The sequence below is a fragment of the Labeo rohita genome, unplaced genomic scaffold (assembly GCF_022985175.1).
Source record: "Labeo rohita strain BAU-BD-2019 unplaced genomic scaffold, IGBB_LRoh.1.0 scaffold_388, whole genome shotgun sequence".
Lineage (NCBI taxonomy): Eukaryota > Metazoa > Chordata > Actinopteri > Cypriniformes > Cyprinidae > Labeo > Labeo rohita.
The window spans coordinates 26,013-38,016 of NW_026129306.1; the positions used below are offsets into that span (position 1 = coordinate 26,013).

The window sequence follows — 12,004 nt, forward strand, 5'->3', positions numbered from 1 at the left end:
ACGCGGACCCTCGCGTCTCAGTCTCGCTTTTAACAGTTCATTTAAACCATCACAAAATATTTCAATGAGAATGCAATCCGGGAGGTCAGAATGATTTGCAATGGCTAGAAATTCAATGATGTGCTGTTCAAGTGTACGTGGTCCTTGTTTAAGTCCGAATAAAATCCTGTTAGTGTCCATACCTGATGAATGTCTGGGTGAAAAGCTGCTGGATCCTTTTGGGGCCGAGTATTCTGTAACGTGGAGAGGGAGGCGAGAGACGAGCGGATCCAAATGCAAACTTTTATTGAAGGGATGTGACATAGGCATGGTCAGGCAGGCAGGGTCAATCAATGGCAGACAGGTGTGTAGATGGAGAGACAAGAGTAATCCGTAACGGGCGAGGGTCAATACAGCGGCGAACGTTATCCTTACGAGGGCTAGGCAAGAGAGTGGTCAAACAGGCGAGAGATCAAAACGAGACAACGACAGGAAAACTAGACATAGGGAAACTCGGGGAAACGCTTTGTATGAATGCTACGCAAAACAATACTCGGCCAGGAGTGACAGGAAGACCGGGGTATTTATACAGTCCGTGATTGGTGCAAATAGTAAGAGCAGTGGCTGATGGGAAGTGTAGTCCGGGGTGTAGTGTGGCAGTCCGTGCGTGACAAAACGCGAGAGCGACGTCTGGTGGTGAGCGGTCCGCAGCTCACCGACCAGATCATAACAGCTCATTTTTTTTTTTTAGATTTTCTTTTATGTATTCTGTTTTAAATGCTAAGGTCTGTATATACAGTAGACTACAGATACTGCTAAGAATAGCTACTGATGCTATACTATTACTGTATGTGTGTGTGCGCGGCGTCAATCCAGCTTTTAATATTTTACTGTTTATGACAATTGTGTTCAGTCATTGATCATTGTCAAATGTTTTATTTTCCTACATAGCCTTTCAAATGTCTCTCATATCAAGCCACATTCTCTCTTCTCACATAATAAAACTATTTAAACCCAAATCATATTTCATGTCATTTCATTTGGTTTTTTTTTTTTTAAGTTGGTTGCTTTGTATTGGGGTCCTGGTCACCCTTTTGGTATTTATTTTGTGAACGACAAATGACATTTTGCTTTCAGACCTTTGATTTTGACCAAACTGTAAGTAGTTTGAGTCACTGTTTTTGACACTAGACTCGCAAAGAACAGAAGCAAAAATAATCAGTGACTGTTTAAGATGTGAGTTTTGCTGACTGTTTTTCAGAAGAAAAACCTTAACTCACTCATCTCCACTTTAAACATGTTTCTCTTTTTAATATGTGACAGGGTGAGTGTATGTTTTAATTTAGAATTACTGATTCATGATTATTTAGCATTCAAATGATCTTTTAATTTGGAAAAATGTTATTTTACAAGGCCCTTCCCACTATTCTGGGCCGAGTATTGCAACGCGTTTAGCACTCACCTAGTGTTAGCGTCTTTACAGAGCCTCTTCCTAGTTTGCCAAGCCTAGTTATTTCTTGTTTTCCTAGTTTTTGTCATTCGAGTCTTGTATTTTAGTTTGGTTACATTGTCTTGTCTCGTCAGCAGCCTGCCCTGGATTTATCATCTGTCGTGGATTTAACCCTTTGTCTTGTGGTTTCGGACTCTGTTTGTTCCTCGTATGAACTCTCAAATTTATTGGATTACACATTTGCCTTTCCCCCTGGATTACGTTCGCCGTTGATCGACCCTCGGTTGTTTTACGGATTACTCTTGTGTCTTGCCCTCATATATAGGTGCATCTCATTAAATTAGAATGTCGAGAAAAAGTTCATTCATTTCAATAATTCAACTCAAATTGTGAAACTTGTGTATTAAATAAATTCAATGCACACACACTGAAGTAGTTCAGGTCTTTAGTTATTTTAATTGTGGCGATTTTTGGCTCACATTTAACAAAAACCCATCAATTCACTATCTCAACAAATAAGAATACTTCATAAGACCAATAAAAAACATTTTTAGTGAATTGTTGGCCATTTACTGTATATGTACTCAAAACTCAATACTTGGTAGGGGCTCCTTTTGCTTTAATTACTGCCTCAATTCGGCGTGCCATGGAGGTGATCAGTCTGTGGCACTGCTGAGGTGGTATAGAAGCCCAGGTTTCTTTGACAGTGGCCTTCAGCTCATCTGCATTTTTTGGTCTCTTGTTTCTAATTTTCCTCTTGTCAATACCCCATAGATTCTCTATGGGGTTCAGGTCTGGTGAGTTTGCTGGTCAGTCAAGCACACCAACACCATGGTCATTTAACCAACTTTTGGTGCTTTTGTCAGTGTGGGCAGGTGCCAAATCCTGCTGGAAAATGAAATCAACATCTCTAAAAAGCTGGTCAGCAGAAGGAAGCATGAAGTAGAGCTGTAATCGGGCCTTAAAAGTTAGGCCCGACAGTGCCCAAGCCCGACAGAACTCGGCCCGAGCTCGACAAGTACATTTTGATTGACAGCTTTTTAAAAGCCCAAACCCGTTTATAGCCCGACATTATTCAAATGTGCGCAAGCACACAGCTCTTTTGCCTTTTGTCAAGAATGAGTCATTTATACATGTTTTGACATAATTTATTAATGACTAACGTAGGCTATAGACCACTTGGAAGTTGGAACAAATAAATATAATAAGTCCTCTGTAACATCGTAACATCTTAGCACTCTAAACAGGCGTACACTTAGCCTATAAATAGGCCAACGCGCCAATAAAAAAGACTCTTTCTTAAATTAAATTAAGTTCTAAATTAAGATGGGTTTTTGGCAGTAACAAAATTAAGAATTTTCTGCGCGGTCCTGCGATCACTGATGGTGCGTCCAGCAGCACTGAACACACTTTTATAGGGCTGCACGATTTGGAGAAAAAATCTAATTGCGATTTTTTTTTTTTTTTTTTTTTTCCTGATCAAAATTGCGATTTGCGATTTAAAATGCGATTTACTACTATTTCATAAAAGAGCTACAGGTTTGATGTGGTGGTTCTAACAGCACCAAAGAAAGACCAAGCATAATCACAAAGTATGATACACTGTGCTATTGTTTATTTAAAACCTCTTATTGTTGCCATTTTTTTTTACATAAAGTTGTCAGTTGTTATGACAAATTAAGAAAATAACTACAGTATCTTAAATAAAATTAAATTAACAATTAAATATAAAATCTTAAACTTTTAAGAATCCAAACACACTGTAAGCCAGGTAACCTGTAGCCAGGTAACTTGCTATAGCGTCTTTTTTTTACGACACCTTTTCTGATAGTGGCAGCTGATGTCCGCAAACTGTCAAACACGGTGCATCCCTTTGCTTTATTTATTATAGTTTATTCGATGTACCACCAAATGTTTCATTAGATTTGACGTGTTTCCCCCTTTACACGCAACTGTTGTAAAACATTTGCTGCATGTTGCGGTGTCTGAATAATTTCTCGTGAAATATAGCCACACTTTAGAATGTTTAGTTTTTGGCATTTTAAGTTAGATGCATGTAATGTAGCTAGCTAAGCTAACGGCAAACCACCTGCTGCAGTCAGAGCAAGTGTAACGATAGTTGCAGCATTCAAGCGCTTCTCGGATGGTCTCATTTCCAGACGATTTGTGCTTTTAATTCGAAATGTGAAAATGGACAGTAACTACAAAGATGTCTTGGATTTGTATCATCAAAGCTTTCCGACATTCACGTGAGTTTTCTCATTCAGGAAATACATTTTCAGATCATTCTGACACCCCATGAATGCAGTATTTAAATTTAACTAGCGATCATGCATGTTTATGAATCAATGCTTCTACATCCGTGTCATAGCACCAGAAGAAAAATTGTGACAATCGACAGTTCAGGCATTTAAGTGGCACCGAAATTCGCATTCTGATTCGTTCCGGTACATACCGGTCATATGGGTACCGGTGCCGTATTGGCACCGGGTTCGGTACCCAACCCTAGTGCTGATACAGGTTGTGTTGCCTCGCGAGGTCGACACAGACGTTCGGCACGTTTTACAAAGTACTTGCCTTTGAAGTACATCAGAACGTCGAAATCCAAAATAATTCCAAACATATTAGGTGCTTTTTCGTTTAGGTACCAAGTCGTCTGGGGGACTTTGCTCTTCTGCAGACACACTTTGTTGGGAAGTTGAGCCGCAGCTCTCGCTCATCTTTTCCAAATGTCGTTAACGTTATTTGCACGTTCAGTCAGTACATGCAGTGTTAAAATGCCCCCTACTAAACTCTGCATCAAACATAATATACGCATGAAGTCGTAGTATGCACATGAAGCGAACTGTCAAAAACTACGTATATGCTTGTTAACATATTTGATAGTCCATCGAAATAATCACAGCTCTTGCGATTTGAAAATCGCACCCTTTCAAATCGTGATTTCGGTTTAAAAAGATTAATCGTGCAGGCCTACCCTTTTACGGGATGCATAGTACTGATCTGGCTAATTGTGCCAAAACGTAATCACCAGAGGCAAGCCTCCGTTTCACCTCCTCAGCATCCATTTTCGCATCTTTCTCGCGCTTATCGAAATGCATCACATGATCGCTAATTTACCGGGCAAGCCGGAGCGCAAGCCCAAGCCCGGCCCGAGCTTGTGTAAAATTATATAAATTAAGCCCGAGCCGACCGAACCCGTCGGGTTTCATCGGGTTCGGGCAAAGATCTTCAGCTCTAGCATGAAGTGCTCTAAAATGTCTTGGTAAACAGGTGCAGTGACTTTGGTTTTCAAAAAACCCAGTGGACCAACACCAGCAGATGACATTGCATCCCAAATCATCACAGACTGTGGAAACTTAACACTGGACTTCAGGCAACTTGGGCTATGAGCTTCTCCACCCTTCCTCCAGACTCTAGGACCTTGGTTTTCAAATAAAATACAAAACTTGTCTCATCTGAAAAGAGGACTTTGGACCACTGGACAACAGTCCATTTCTTCTTCTCCTTAGCCCAGGCTTAGCCCACTTCTGACGTTGTCTGTGGTTCAGGAGTGGCTTAACAAGAGGAATACGCCAACTGTAGCCAAATTCCTTGACATGTCTGTGTGTGGTGGCTCTTGATGCCTTGACCCCAGCCTCAGTCCATTCCTTGTGAAGTTCACTCAAATTCTTGAATGGATTTTGCTTGACAAGCCTCTCAAGGCTGCGGTTCTCTCGGTTGGTTGTGCGTATTTTTCTTCCGCACTTTTTCCTTCCACTCAACTTTCTGTTAACATGCTTGGATACAGCACTCTGTGAACAGCCAGATTCTTTGGCAATGAATGTTTGTGGCTTACCTTCCTTGTGAAGAGTGTGAATGATTGTCTTCTGGACAACTGTCAGATCAGCAGTCTTCCCCATGATTGTGTAGCCTAGTTGTTAGATTGCTGTCTCCATGCCTACACAAATAAGATCCAGCCCCGGATGCCAGATCCCGTCAGAAAATATCAGTTTGTCCAGTATCAGAACAACTCGTCAACAGAGAGGTCTAATACCTTCTACAAGAGTAGAAGGAGATGAAGTAATGATGATAAAAAGGAGCAGAGTTTATTTAATAGTCTTAGCGTATGTTTCAATCCTCAGACTACGTCTGGAGAACACGAATCCAACAAGCATTGTTATACCAAACTGCTTCACAACAACATCCCATAAACCTTGAGTTTCCATCAACATTCCCTTGTATCTTTTATTCATGAAAACAAACAACCCTTGAAGCTACACGGTCATAAGACTAAACAACAATGGAAAAAATATATAAAAAACAACTATACATAATATAAATTACTAATCAATTAATGAATCAATAAAATGAATGTATAAATGACTATAATGATTATTATAAATGATTATATGATTAAATGGAATAATTAAATGATTAATGATTATAAACAAATAAATGAATGAAGAATAAATGAAGAATATATAAAGAAACCAAAACACAACACAAATGTATGGTTGCTCTGAGGTAAAACACACACAGTTTGCATTTGAGGATCGTCCGATCCTTCATAGTGAACCAAACTGAGAGACCATTTTGAAGGCTCGGGAAACCTTTGTTTGGAATATGGTGATATGCCAATCAACTAATGAACTCAAAACACCTTTGAGTTCATTAGCTGATTGGTATGTCACCATATTCTAATTTGTTGAGATTTCCATGACATTCTAATTTATTGAGATGCACCTGTACTTGTTTGCCATTGTCTGAACCTGCCTGTTTATGACCATGTCTCTGTGTGTTACAATAAAGCTTTGCATTTGGATCCACCAGCTTCCCGTCTCCCTCGCTCCATAACAACTATATAGGAAATCTCAACTAACTGATAATTTGTCATCATCAAATGTAAACTATCCTTGTCCAGCTCTACTATACTATAAATACATTATTAATATAAATACATAAATTTAATTACATTACAAACAAACAATAATACATTATATTAACATTATAAATTGCTGTAAACAACTGTGTATAAGTGCAACATTTATTTACTTTTTAAATTGCTATTTTTAAGCTGACATCAGTATTTTTCAATTTATGATTTTCCTTGTGTGAAAAATCTTAGCCAGCTTTATTTAGAGTTGGTCATGATGTTTCACAGTGTCACGAACTGAGAGACGTGAAGACGTACGGGTTCATGTGCAAACTGTTTATTAGATACAACGAGCTAAACAGACAGGCTTAAGGGTAGTTACCGGCAGACAGGAATGGAGGAGGCAGAGCAAAAGAGTAGTCAAAGTCCGTGCGGTGGTCGGGCGAGGAGAAAACAGAGTCCGAGGGGCAAGGCAAAGTCAAACTCCAAACACGAGCAAAGATCGACAACGATAAATCCAGAAGATGAAAACAGGGCACGAGAACACCAATGAACACGCTAGGTTGACGGCTATACATTGAAACAATGATCCGTACCCAACAATCAAACACAAGAAGGCTTTATACACTGAAAACTAGGTCAGAGGGTGGAGACTTGTAATAAAACACCATGATAACTGACGAGCGGGGCGGAGACATGAGTTCATGGGGATAAGTCCGGACCTGAAAACAGAAGTAAATACACAGGAGTTCAGAGTTCAGAGTTAGCTGGGCGCTGGAGTGCCCTCCAGTGGTCTGGGCTGGCACATCCAGCTGATCGTTACACACAGCTTAACCATGTTTGAAATGTTGGTGATCCTAATGAAGTGATAAAGTTGAAGAAGTGGTATAACGTCTTGAACGTTAGAGAAGAAAACATTTATGAGGATAATTGTGAATCGGATCATCGCAACATGAGTCATGGTTGCTTAGAGTTATTTATATGATTTTAAAGACTATTTGTACAGTTAAGCAATGCTAAAATAGTATTTATTTAGTTGCGTATTTGCAATAACACAACACTTTAAATATGATTTATAATTTTACACTGACAATATGTGATATTAGCAGGATAAACCAGGCACTTCAGCTCAGTCACAGCAATGGAGGATTATTATGATATTTTGGAATATCCAATGAGGGTGATTTCTCTGGTCTTCTACTACCTGACCTTGATCCTCTGTGTTCCTGAAAACACATTTGTTTTATATGTTGCTGGACTGAAGATGAAGAGGACCGTTAATACAGTTAGGTTTCTCAGTCTAGAGATTGCTGATCTCTTGTGTTGCCTCTCCACTCTTTACTATGTGACCGAGAGTGCTTTGGATGATCACTGGCTGTGTTCTGGCTTCAATTCTTAGTCTGCCTTTCATGATGTTAAGAGACACTTACACAGTAAATAACCAAACATACTGCCTGCATTATCAACCTGATGAAGACAGTTATAAAATGTATGGAAGGTTGTGCATCATCAGATTTGTGTTTGGCTTTTTGGTTCCTCTCATATGCATCACAACATGCTATGGATTCATTGCACGCAAGGCAGGAGTCGTTTTCACTCTGGACGAGCGTTTCGCATCATGTTGGCTGTAATCGTGGTCTTTTTTTCTGTGCTGGTTGCCGCATCACACAGTGAATTTGATAATATTGTATGGAGAAGAATCAAGTTCTTGGGCAGCTTTGGCAGTGAATCTGTTGACCATCTCTTTGGGATATTTCAACAGCTGTCTGAACCCCATTCTGTATGTTTTCATGGGTCAGGATTTTAAGAGCAATGTTAAACTTTCTCTAAGACGTGTATTTGAAAGAGTTTTCTCTGAGGAGGGAACACAAATGTTTCAAACCACCAATCACTGCAAATGCAGTCAGTGTAGTGAAGATATCAGCTCATTTATTCAGAGTTTTCTGATCGATTTGTTACTTTTAATGTTTTTTTTCTTCCTCTATTTTCGTATATTTTTAGTGATTTGTGATGAACTGCTGCAAACATTGAAAACCATCATAATGGAATGCTTTTTTTTTTTTTTTTTTAATATCAGCTTAGAAAAAGTTTGTAATATTTCAGTAATAACGGCATGTGTGGTATGTTTGGTATGTTTCTACACTGAAGTCTTGAAGAATAAATGTACATAATTTTTTAAAATTGCATTTCTGAATAAAACTAAATGTATATGAACTCATTTCTACTTATTTTACTTATGCATTATCCATATCCAGTGTTATGGACTTAACTTAAAAGCAAAGTTTATTATGTCTAAACAGTGTTTTACATATTAAATGCAAAAATATTAGAGTTTATATGTATAATTATTGCAATGTTCATTAAACATTCCTTTCATTCATTCATTCAATTTATTTATTTATTTATTTTTTAATATTTGAGTAGAGATCGTTCATAATTTGTATGAATAGTTTTCTCACCAAGTAGTTTCATTGTGCTAACTTCAGTTTTCTCTAAGACAAATGATTTTAATGCTAAACACCTATAAAAACACCTTTGTTTCTTCATTGAAACAAAGTCTTGTGAAAAGCACTATATAAACACAACTGACTTGCAACTGGTTATCTACATTCCTATTTATTTATATATTGATTTGCTATTTCTCATATATAATATATCTATTTACATGTGGGTATTTGGCATATTAAGACTCGGTTTCTTTGTCAGGAAGTTGAAATTCATTAAGTGCATCTAAAATAATCTGTTATAAAATATCTGCAATAAAACATATGATATTGTTTTACGTTAGTCAGATTCCTGATTGACAATCAGTGTTGGGGAAAGTTACTTTTGAAAGTAATGCATTACAATTTTGCGTTACTCCCTGAAATAACTAATTACGTTACTTAGTTACTTTTTATGGAAAGTAATGTGTTACGTTACTTTTGCGTTACTTTTTAAATCTGGGCAGGGCTTGCTTCATTGTTTTTAATATAAAACAATTCTAATGTAAAAGCCCTTTAACACCAAAAGTGAAATGAATTCACCCCAGGCTGTAAAGTACATTTATGCAGGAGATCACTCTTCAGCTATAAAAAATGAAGCACAAATGTTAGTTTATCTAAAGTAATTTTTGCCTGTTAGTATGGCTGCATTGCATCATCGAAGGTCAGCAGCAAAGACACTGGTTAATAAAATGGGATTTAATTCATAAAGGATATTTATTTTATTTAACATATTTAATTATTGCAGGGTTGAGTCATATTCTGAGTTTGCATTTCACTGGTTTTATTAATTTTGAGGAATACTGAATCTGGTTTTGTGAGTGAGATGAATTAATGCATGTTCACATTTAATCTAGAACTACAGTAACATCGTGTTTACTCACCATTTCCTGACAGAAGACTTGTCAATTAATAAATGGGGAAAAAAGTAACTGGTGTTACTTATTCGGAAAAGTAACTCAGGTATGTTCTTAGAAACTCAAAAGTAATGTCAGACCTTTTGGACTGTTTTTCCCCTGGTTTGCCCTTATTTGGCCTTCCTGTTCCGTTTCTTGTTTATTACGTCACTGTTTGATTGTTCACCTGTCTCCCCCTGATTGGTTGTTTGCTTGTATTTAAGTTTGGTTGTTTCCTCTGTTAGATCGTCAGTTCTTGTAAGTCATCCAGTCAGTTTGTACGGTTGCTCCGTTTGTTTACGTTGTGTTGCTGGTTCCCTGCTGTTTCCTGTTCATTTCTGTTTTCCCTGTGGATTATACTAATAAACTCTATGCATTGGACCTCCTGGCTTCTCCTCGTCATTCCCCATACACAACGGCGTGACAAGTAATGCTTTACTTTACAAGTTACATAAAAAAAAGTAATATTATTACGTAACTTGCGTTACTTGTAATGCGTTACCCCCAACACTGAATATAATGCATATTCCATTGCATGTGCAATAAGTTTTGCATACTTAAGAAAACAGGGCTGAATTCTAGAATCGCCCCTGGTGTGAATCTATAATTTTTTTTAAATTGCTAAACAACATAGCGTACCTGTATTTGATGAGCCGTAGGCTCTAGTGTGAAGGCACACAACTAGCTGTCGCTTTCTCTTAGAATCAGAATCACGAGGATTTTGTTGTGAAAAAAGATACAGAGCGAGAGAGTCTTTTATATCATGCAGAATTGACATGCTATATGTGAACAATATTCTTTGTTGTATTTTCCTGTCAAAATAACGGAGGTCCTTCGTAATTCTTCAGCTTCTAAGAACTGCCGGTTTCTCCGGTAGTAGGCGGAACTAATGTGCAAACGGCAATCTCATTGGCTGGCGCTCACCAATGATCGTCCCTGTTTTGATTTTATCAAATCAGTTCGAGTGAACGCAGACAACGTAATTAATATTCATGAGCCCAGCAGATCATTAATCTTTAGTGCATTTTATATTGTTGTTAGTAGTAGAATTCGTAGTAGTTTTATCAGTATTATTGCACCCCCCCCTTTTTATAGATACACTAAATGACAAACAATATCTTAAGCAGCACCACCAGTCCTAAGATCAGTCAACATGACAAATGCATTCGTACATGGTTATTCTAGTAGTTCTAATTACTAAAGTTTAATGCTAAATTATTATAATATCATAATATACTGCTTGACAGCAAAAGTGTATTTTCAGATATTAAAAAAAAAAAAAAAACTAGCAACAACAACAAAAAATGTACTAGCCAATGGCTATTCTATTGCCAAGGTGTCATAGAAGGTTGATATTTACAATATTTTTTTTTAATTTGATAGGTGTCTCTCACATCAACATTAAAATACATTATTGTAGATTAGTGTACAATGTTTTATAATAATAATTTATTCTATTTAGTGTCCATTTCATTCATTTAACATACTTAATATTGGGGACATCCAAGTTACTTGACATATTTGAGCATTTTTCTAAAAAAAAAAAAAAGTAACACAATAGTTACTTTCCCTAGTAATTAGTTACTTTTATAATCATGTAACTCAGTTACTAACTCAGTTTCTATTTGTGAGAAGAAACTAGTAACTCTAACTAATTACTCTTTTACAATAACATGCCCAACAACACTGCTTGTTACACTTCAGATATGCAATTTGTTAAAGGAGAATGCCACTTCCAGAACAAAAAATGACAGATAATGTACTCATTCCCTTGTCATCTAAAAAGATGTTTATGTCTTTCTTATAATTTATTCTATTTAGTGTCCATTTCATTCATTTAACATACTTAATATTGGGGACATCCAAGTTACTTAACATATTTGAGCATTTTTCTAAAAAAAAAAAAAAAAGTAACACAATACTTACTTTTCCTAGTAATTAGTTAGGGCCCGAGCACCGGTGGTGTGAGGACCCTACTGGAATTGCTCAGTTTATTCTTCTTCTTCTTCTCCAAAATGAATCGCATTTTTGAGGGCCTAAACATGCTCAAAGTCATGAAACTTTGCACACGCATCAGAACTGGTGAAAATTTACGTCTGATATGGGTTTCAGAAGTGGGTGTGGCAAAATGTCTCAATAGCGCCACCTATACACTTTCAACGGAGTGCGCCTCAAGCTATGTTTCACGTACATGTATGAAAATCGGCACACACATGTAACACATCAATACCTACAAAAAAGTCTCCAGGTACGAAATCCAAATCCCAGCAGGAAGTAAGTTATTTTGATTTTTCCCGGCAAATTTTGTCATTTTTGCCATTTCCTGGCATCGTACTTGAAC

At 37.3% G+C, this 12,004-nt stretch overlaps 1 pseudogene; it reads left to right on the plus strand.

Moving 5' to 3' along the window:
• The first annotated feature begins 7,648 nt into the window (after positions 1-7,648).
• Positions 7,649-9,925, plus strand: LOC127160564 (C3a anaphylatoxin chemotactic receptor-like; annotated as a pseudogene).
• Positions 9,926-12,004: the final 2,079 nt, after the last annotated feature.